This window comes from Suricata suricatta, chromosome 17 (assembly GCF_006229205.1).
Source record: "Suricata suricatta isolate VVHF042 chromosome 17, meerkat_22Aug2017_6uvM2_HiC, whole genome shotgun sequence".
Lineage (NCBI taxonomy): Eukaryota > Metazoa > Chordata > Mammalia > Carnivora > Herpestidae > Suricata > Suricata suricatta.
The window spans coordinates 52,346,192-52,353,615 of NC_043716.1; the positions used below are offsets into that span (position 1 = coordinate 52,346,192).

Below are 7,424 nucleotides of genomic sequence, written 5' to 3' on the forward strand. Positions count from 1 at the left end.
TCATGTGGTCAGTTGATTACTTGCTGAAGTTCACCCTCAGAAACATTTGAATGCACAGTTCTGCTTTCTGTTCCTGTGAAGATCACACCCTTACTATGACTGCACCCACAGCAGCCAACACACCCGTCTGCCACACAGCAGGGCGGTCCCAGCTGACTTCCCTCCAGATTTTCCCACCCAGTCCTCCTGTCAAGGAATAACAAATGTCCTGTGGCTGACATGTCTGAGGAAGGGCGTGGAAGCACCTGGAGCTGCAAGGACCATCTGGAGGTCAGAGAACTGGAAGGCCAGTGAGTTTGCAAATATCCAGTCCGTCGATGGTGACAGGCACTCAGTTAATAGCCTGGGCAGGTGGAGGGAGGCATGGTTAGATTATGGACATTGATAGTTTGAAGACGGAGCAACAAGATATCTTAACAGATTAGATATGAGCAAGAGAGGCATTAAAGACTTCTCCTAAGTTCAAGGCTGAGCAGCTGGGGGTAAGAATATGTAACAAACCCAAATGGGCAAGGCAGGGCTTGGAGGAAGAACAGAGTCTGGTTTGGACTTTAAGGTGTCTGTTAGTCACCTGCCATGGACCGGATGTCTGTGTCCTCCCCCAAATTCATACCGCAAAGACTTAATCAGGGATAATGCCAAGGACCCACCCATTGAGAAGTCTTTCCAACTGTCTGGAATAATGGTGGAGGAGATCCTTGTGTGGATTTCAGCAGCTCCGACAGTGCTGAGAGGAAAAGCATTGCCTAGCACGGTGTCTGGGCCAAAGTTGTCAAGTTGGAGCTTTGTATGTTTGCCTCATCTGGGATCAGGACCCACATAGAGTGGGCACAGCAAACGTAACTGATGATTAGACAGAGGTCACCTTGCACATCCTGGGGGTGGGGGCTAGAAACTCCACCAGACTTGGGATCAAAGGCTTTGTTTCCAGGTCTGGCTCAGGTGCCACTGGCTGTGTCTGCCTCAGTTTCCTCATGTATAATGTGAAGTGATTAATGACCTGTATGGTTTCTTGAGCCCCATTAGTCTAGAATCAGGAGATGCTCAGAGGAGGTGTGACTCTCTGCTGCCTCACCCACAGTTGCTGTCAGTACAAGTTCCATGTTACTTATAAAGATGGTGATGAATGGCCAGGGGCAGTGGCTACCCTTGGAATTGCTCAGTAGGATCTGTTTTATCATCAGAGTGGGAGGTGACACTCCTGAGAACTCACAAAGACCCTGTCCCTTGTCTGGGTAAGGAGAAGGACACCAGTTTGTGTCTTCTAGGCTCCCTGCTTCTGAGTGGCTGTAAGAAGGTGTAGGCACCCTAAGGAACCTAGAGCATGTCATTTCCATCTTAGGAGACATGAAAGCTGAACACTAAGTTCTGGTTCACAGAACAGCACCTCGTTGCCTGTAGGTGACTCTCCTGGCAGGTGGAGACCCCCCTTGACACCCATGTCCATTCCCATGCCGCTCCTCCCAGCCTCACTCACGTGGGATTTGATGTCCTACACCTAGCTGCCACCCATTAGATGACCGTCTCACCCTTCTTGGGTTCGCCCCCCCCCCCCCAGCTTGGGCTGACCCTGGGTGGGGAGAACTTCCTCACTGGCTCAGACACTGAACCCATGCCAAGCTGCCCCTCACTTGGATGCCGTGTGCACATTGCCTGGACTCCGAGCCCCCCCCCCCCGCCACAATACCATCTGCTTCTGAACAACACATTAAAACTATCTCTGGACTCTCTGCCCTAATAAATGAAGACATCTGCATCTCGCCTGTTGCCCATCCTCCTCTTCCCAGTGTTGCTTTTGTTAGAATAGTGTTCTTTGCATCAATGTTATTTATACTCTCTACTATAATATTCCCACCATTGCTTAGGGGTTTTCTGATTGTAAAGCATCCATTGCTGACCATACCTTCTATTTTTCACTGTTTAATTTAACCCTTTGTTGGCAGACTTTGATCATGATGTAGATTTTCTATTTTGAAGGGCTCATGGATGCTGTATTTCATAAGGTCTTCCATGCATGAGACTGTTGTCACAACATTCCTCGAATATTCTGTCATTTGCTCAGAACATAAATATTTTTCACCCTGTCTCCTGGAATGCAGTGTTGTTATGAAGCTCAGCTATTTTTTGTCACACTCAACGTGATCCTTGGGGTATGACCTTATGATTTGATCATTGTTTCAGATACCAGCCATATGATTCTATTTTATCCACAAGGTCCAGTAACTTCCTACTCTTCTGGGTGTGGATCGTCTCTATCAGTTCCTTTCCTGGGTCCGCGGGTGGACTTTCCATGACAGCCTGAAAGATCTCCTTGTTCCCAGATAGCTTTTATTTCAATTCAGTTACGGTTACCTTTGGCTTCTCTTTCTCCTCCAAGGGAGTAGCCAGCATGCACTGGTGACATCACCTCTCTGTCTCCTGTCCTCATGTCTGCCTCTCCACACATTACACTGTGTTCACGTGACTGTCACTTCAGGAAATGTCCACAAGGCACCACGTCTGTGCGTTTTCAGGCACGATTGTCTTTGGAGTTGTGGTTCTTTCCCCTCGTTCGTTCTTTTTTTCTGGCCACATTGGCTCTTTCTCTTCCGTTCCTTCACTTCCTGAGGTCAGCCTGCTGGTTTTTCCATCACCCTATCTTGTACTTCACTCTCTTCATATTTCTAGAATCCTCCTATTGTCCATCTCTTCCTTGAGAGTGAGTAGAGCTATTCAACTATGCTGATTTTTTCTGTTTCTTTGGACATTTCCTCTCATGAAATCTGCCCTTTATTTGCGTTGTGCTTATATTCTTTTAACTTACAACCTTTTGAAGGTGTGTCTCCCCTTCTGAATAAAAGGTCCTATCCACCGAAGTCTAGTGTGGGGAGGGAGGCGGCTGGGAGGGTCTGCAAGCTGGAGCAGGGGGAGTGCTGGAAGCCCCCCTCGTGCTGAGGGCAGGTGTCCTGTCGGTCCTCAGCTCACCCAGCATCACCCACCCAGTGGCTGTCTGCTTGGCGGCTTCTAACTCCTCCTTCCCCCCTGTCTCTTTCACCCCTGTCCCCTACAGCATTCTCCACTGCCTGGGACCAGGTCATGCGATACCAATATGCCAAGTCTGCCAATCAGAGCGTAAAGATAAGAAATTGACATCACCTAATGTTGCAAGTGGGGGCTGGCCATTTATTAACACATTCAGAGAAAGGTAGAAATGTTTCTAGCCTCCTTGGTAATATCCATCAAAATTGGAAAAATGCACAGACCGGTGACAGAACTATAATTTTGTAGGAACGTACTCTGCAAGGTATATTCATAAATGTGTATCCATATACATGTGCAAGGAGCTTCATCGTACAATTGCATGTAGTTACAAAAACTTAAATTACTGAAGTGTCCATCGTGAGAGGAAAAAATTCAACAAATCATGATATGTAGATATCATGAATTACTGTGTAGCCATTACAAACAAAAATCTGTATGTACTGGCATGGAATGACTCGCAAGATACCTCCAGTGAAGACAGATAAGCTGTAGAACAATATGCACTTTTATTTTCTTTGAGGGATGGAAAGAATATATGTGCATAAATATGCGTTAGATGCATAGGATTTCTCCAAATCACACACATACACACACACACACACACAAGCACTGGTTATAGTCTTTACTCTTGGGTAGAGGACTTGGGTAGAAGTCAGAACACACTTTTTTTACTCTTCATTTTTGTACTTTTAAAAAAGTTTCTGGGGCACTTACGTGGCTCATTGGTTAAGCGGCTGACTTCGGCTCAGGTCACGATCTCGCAATTTGTGAGTTTGAGCCCCGCATTGGGCTCTGTGCTGACAGCTCAGAGCCTGGAGCCTGCTTCAGATTCTGTGTCTCCTTCTGTCTCTGCCCTTCCCCTGCTCGTGCTCATTCTCTCTCTCTCTCTCTCAAAAATAAATAAACATTAAAAAAATAAAAATATTTCTCTTTCTAAATATTCACAAATAAATATAAAAGTTGGACTATCTGCCCAGTTTCTCACTGGCTCCCTCCTGCTGAGGAGAGGCACGTGGTGCCCAAAGGCACTGGGTTAGTTGCCACCTTAGCTTTGACCCATAGTCATGAGCCCAGGGTTGTGGGACTGAGCCCCAAGCCGGACTCCATGCTGGGTGTGGAACCTCCTAAAGATTCTCTCTCTCCCTCTGCCCTTCTCCTCTACTCTCTCACACTCTCACTCTCTTCTCTCAAAAAACAAAAGAATATGCAGATCTCCACCTGCTGGATGAGGAGGCAAAATCACCCACAAGATGGGCAGGTAGGTAGCTCCCTCAGTAGTTAAGTTTCCATTGTGTGGACATGAAACGCCAGGGTCTTTTTATTGATTGATTGATTGATTGATTGATTTTAAATCTTAGAATGTGTCATATATATTTTTTATAGTTTATTGCCAAGTTGGTTTCCATATAACACTCCGTGCTCTTCCCCACAAGTGCCCTCCTCCATGACTATCACCCTCCTTCTCCTTCCCTCCTTCCCCTTCAGCCTTCAGTTTGTTTTCAGTATTCAGTAGTCTCTCATGATTTGCCTCACTCTCTCTCCCTAACTCTTTTTCCCCCACTTCCCCTTCCCATGGTCCTTCGTTAGGTTTCTCCTGTTAGACCTATGAGTGAAAACATATGGTATCTGTCCTTCTCCACCTGACTTATTTCGCTTAGCATGACTCCCTCAAGGTCGATCCACTTTGCTACAAGTGGCCAAATTTCATTCTTTCTCATTGCCATGTAGTACTCCATTGTATATTTAAACCACATCTTCTTGATCCGTTTGTCAGGTGATGGACATTTAGGTTCTTTCCACGATTCGGCTATTATTGAAAGTGCTGCTAGAAACATTGGAGTACATATGCCCCTATGCATCAGCACTTCTGTATCCCTTGGGTAGATCCCCAGCATAGCGATTGCTGGGTCATAAGGGAGTTCTACTGATAGATTTTTGAGGAACCTCCACACTGTTTTCCAGAGCGGCTGTACCAGTTTACATTCCCACCAACAGTGCAGGAGGGTGCCCGTCTCTCCACACCCTCACCAGCATCTATAGTCTTTTGATTTGTTCATTTTAGCCACTCTGACCGGTGTGAGGTGGTACCTCAGTGTGGTTTTGATTTGTGTTTCCCTGATGATGAGTGACGCTGAGCATTGTTTCATGTGCCTGTTGGCCATCTGGATGTCCTCTTTGAAGAAGTGTTTATTAATATCTTCTTCCCATTTCTTCACTGGATTATTTGTTTTTCAGGTGTGGAGTTTGGTGAGTTCCTTGTAGATTTTGTATACTAGCCCTTTATCCGATATGCCATTTGCAACTATCTTTTCCCATTCTGTCTGTCTATTAGTTTTCTAGATTGTTTCCTTTGCAAGTGCAGAAGCTTTTTATCTTGATGAGGTCCCAATAGTTCTGCTCTTGATTCCCTTGCCTTTGGGGATGTGTCAAGTAGGAAATTGCTGTGGTTGAGGTCAAAGAGGCTGTTTTCTGCTTTCTCCTCTAGGGTTTTTATGGTTTCCTGTCTCATATTCAGATCCTTCATCCATTTTGAGTTTATTTTTGTGTATGGTGTAAGAAAGTGGTCTAGTTTCATTCTACTGCATGTTGCTGTCCAGTTCTCCCAGCACCGCCTGCTAAAGAGGCAGTCTTTTTTCCATTGGATACTCTTTCCTGCTTTGTCAAAGATTAATTGGCCATACATTTGTGGGTCCAGTTCTGGGTTCTCTATTCTGTTCCATTGGTCTATGTGACTGTTTTTGTGCCAATACCATACTGTCTTGATGACAACAGCTTTGTAGTAGAGGCTAAAGTCTAGGATTGCGATGCCTCCCGTTTTGGTTCAGCAAGGTCTTTTTAAATGAAGGCATAGTTTCAATACACTCACACAATGGAAGCAGAGTCCCAAAATTTATCCTTTACAGGTCTAGGGGAGAGGCATTCAATGAGCCTGGGGAAGGGCAGCCCCCATCCTGGACCATGAATGAGCAGGAGACTGAGAGCAGGTGACAGCCCCCGTGACTTACAAGGGGGTCGGGGAAGAAATCACTGATTTTTCACAGTACCAACTCTAAGAGCTTAATTTAAAGGATTCTCCAGGAAACGTAAAGCAGGAACTTACGGAGGAATTCTAAGCTTGAGTTCTTATCTAAATTTCAACATTTCAAGTGTGAACAGGGTTGGCATTCTGTAAAATGCCTGGGAGCAACTCAGAAAAACTACACCTAATTTTTCTCAAAAGTTTTACTCCCCTCATAGGAGCATGGAGAACGTGCGCTTTTCTGATTGATGGACTCCTGGGTCTTCTTCAGCTCTGATCCAGTGGTTTCAACAAAGATGGTACAGCCATTTGAATCAGCATCTTGACACGTATGTCTCCCACCCTGGGCCATAGTGACACTGCATGGTCACTTACAAATGAAAGTAGAAGGAAGGAAATAATGAAGAAAAGAAAAATATTAGTGAAGTAGAAAAGAAATAAATAGAGGAGATCAAAAAGGCAACAATTGTGTTCTTAAAAAAACAACCCTCGAAAGGTATTCTTGATAAAAGGAGAGGTCTGAATAATTGACACCAGGAATGAAGGCTAGTACTTTATACAATATCCTGGGCATATTAAAAACAAGGTAAGATAAAAAGGGGATAGGACAATAAAAGGATATCTAAACAAGTTTACACCAGTCAGTTTGAAACTTTACGTGGAATAAACAAATGTTTAGCAAAAATAACGTGATATACTATACTAAGCACAAAAAGAAATAGAAAACCTGAATCATCTTACAGCTATTTACATGAATCAAAGGGATTGTTAAAGACTCCTCTCAGAGAGGATTCTCCAGCTCGGTAGACAGAGCATGCGACTCTTGATCTCTGGTAGGTGAGTTCAAGCCTTATGTTGGGTGTAGAGCTTGTTTAAAAACAACAATCACCATTATAAAAACATATCTCTCCTAAAGAAACCTCCAGACCCATGTAGCTTTGATGGATATATCCCTTAATGCTTGTTTCTGGATCGGGTTCTGTTTGCATGGGTGTGTTTCATTTGTGCAAATGTGTTGATATTTGCACTTTGATGTGTGCACTTTCTGTATTTTATACTTCAATAAAAAGGCTTTAAATTTCACTGTGGAAATGTTTCCAAACCATTACAACTGTACTTACTTAATCCTTAAATAGTTGCCTATTAATATTCCATTGTGCGGTTGTAACATAATTAACTAGTCATGCATGTGTGATGGCTAAGCCCATTTCCAGATTTTTGCTGTTGAAAATCTATGCTGCAGGCATCCAGCGCAGGGGAAATGATGTCAAGACCCTCCACAGGCCTCTCCCTAGTCTACAATAAGAGCCCAGACAAAATACGTGGCGCGAATCTCTGAGCATTCCGCAAAACGAACCATAACAAGAAGGAAAGAAACCAGACC

The 7,424-nt window shown here is 44.4% G+C and overlaps 1 long non-coding RNA gene across 1 annotated transcript in view; it reads left to right on the top strand.

The window, feature by feature from the left end:
- Window positions 1-7,417, top strand: part of LOC115281471 — a 14,424-nt gene extending 7,007 nt beyond the window's left edge. Inside the window, exons 2-3 of the long non-coding RNA XR_003904327.1 lie at window positions 6,259-6,369; window positions 7,284-7,417. This is a non-coding gene — a long non-coding RNA (uncharacterized LOC115281471). The remainder of the gene's footprint in view (window positions 1-6,258; window positions 6,370-7,283) is intronic.
- The last annotated feature ends 7 nt before the right edge of the window (window positions 7,418-7,424 follow it).